This window comes from Myodes glareolus, chromosome 19 (assembly GCF_982192425.1).
Source record: "Myodes glareolus chromosome 19, mMyoGla1.1, whole genome shotgun sequence".
Classification (NCBI taxonomy): Eukaryota; Metazoa; Chordata; class Mammalia; order Rodentia; family Cricetidae; genus Myodes; species Myodes glareolus.
Window position 1 is genome coordinate 28,278,173 of NC_142044.1, and position 1,734 is coordinate 28,279,906.

The 1,734-nt window shown below is 42.3% G+C and overlaps 1 non-coding gene across 1 annotated transcript; it reads left to right on the forward strand.

Annotated features, from left to right (window-relative positions):
* Positions 1-838: 838 nt before the first annotated feature.
* LOC125415279 (U6 spliceosomal RNA) lies at positions 839-943 on the forward strand. Its single transcript, XR_007236595.2, has one exon. It is a non-coding gene; the product is annotated as a U6 spliceosomal RNA (small nuclear RNA).
* Positions 944-1,734: the final 791 nt, after the last annotated feature.

Below are 1,734 nucleotides of genomic sequence, written 5' to 3' on the forward strand. Positions count from 1 at the left end.
TCCTAAATTCTAAGAGATACAGATGGTACCCAACAAGAAACCTCATGGGAAGAAGTCAAGGACAGAAGGAGGAGGATACAAACTAAAGAGATCGCCAAAGAACTCAAGATGTAGAGGGTGAATTTAGGGCTGACACTTCTCAAGTAGTTCCCACAAGGCACAGATGACAAGGAGTTAACAGGAAGAAAGTGATGAGCAAGATTTTAAAAAGGGGCTGAGATATCTTCCAGGTAGCCTTATATCATGGAACTCAGGGTCTATAAGATGACTATGATGGTGGCAGTAGTGATGCTGATCATGATGATGCTATCAGTGACAAGATGATGGTGGCTGTGTTAAAGTAACAGTAAGCAAGGTAGGGTGGTACCAGTCCATGGAATGGTTGGTAGTCATCATCTCTCACATGTTATCTAGGAACTAGGCATCATACTGGATCATTATTTCACTTACTTCTAAATTCAATACAATGAAATAGGCAGTACCAGCCCCATTAAGGTATTGTACTTTGAATATCTGACTCAAAAACACTGGTTTTTGATCCATGCCCTTTGGTGCACTTTTAACTATCCTGGGCTTTACAAATAGTTCAGTGTCTGTGTATCCCTAAGTTCATAGACATTTTTAACACATAGTCTCCTAGATTTTGGCTTGCAATGTTTCACGCAAGAGAACTTTTCAGCCAAATATTTTGCTGATTCCTATTTGTGTCTAGTTGTTTTTAAATGTATCATTGACTTGAAAAAAACACATGAGAAAGCATTTGGGATAGTATAAAAAATAAAACTCTATGAAGTTAATCACAGTAGCATCTATCTGTCTTTGAAAAGTCATCAGTCACGCTCTCTTTGGCAGCACAGATGCTAAAATTGGGATGATACAGAGAAGATTACCATGGTCCCTGTGCAAGGATGACACACAAATTCATGAAGAAGTCCGTATTTATAAAAAACCATCCTGATTGAAGTAACCCAGGCCCAGAAAGACAAACACGGTATGTACTCACTTAGAAGTGGGTTATTGGACTTAAGAAAAAGGATAACCAATCTACAATCCACTACCCCTGAGAAGCTAGGTAACAAAGAGGACCCTCAGAGAGACCTGCATCAATGCCCCCAGGGAAGGGGAAATAGACACAATATCCTGAGTAAACTGGGATCACAGAGGTGAGGGTTTAAGGGGAAGGGGAGGAAAATATGAGGGAATGAGATGGTTGCGTTGTGGGAGGGACAGAGAGGGAGAGTAAGGAAAGAGCTATCTGAATAGAAGAAGCCATTTTGGGGTTAAGAAGAAAACTGGTGCTAGGGAAGTTCCCAGGGATCCACAAATATGATCCCAACTAAAACTCCAAGCAATAGTGAAGAGGGTGCCTGAACTGGGCTTCTTCTGCAATCAGATTGATGACCACCATAATTGTCATCATAGAATCTTCATCCAGTAACTGATGGAAGCAGATTCAGTGATCCACAGGCAAGCACTGGGCTGAGCTGCTGAAGTTCAGTTGAAGAGAGGGAGGAGGGATCATATGAGCAAGGGGGAAGGGTCAAGATCATGATTGGGAAAACCATAGAGACAGTTGACCCAAGCTGGTGGGAGCTCACTGACTAAGGCTTGCCTGACAGCTGGGTAACCTGCTTAGGACCAAACTAGGCCCTCTGGATATGGGTAACAGTTTTACGGATTAGGCAGTCTGTGGGACCACCGCTAATGGGACCAGGATTTATTCCTAGTGTATTA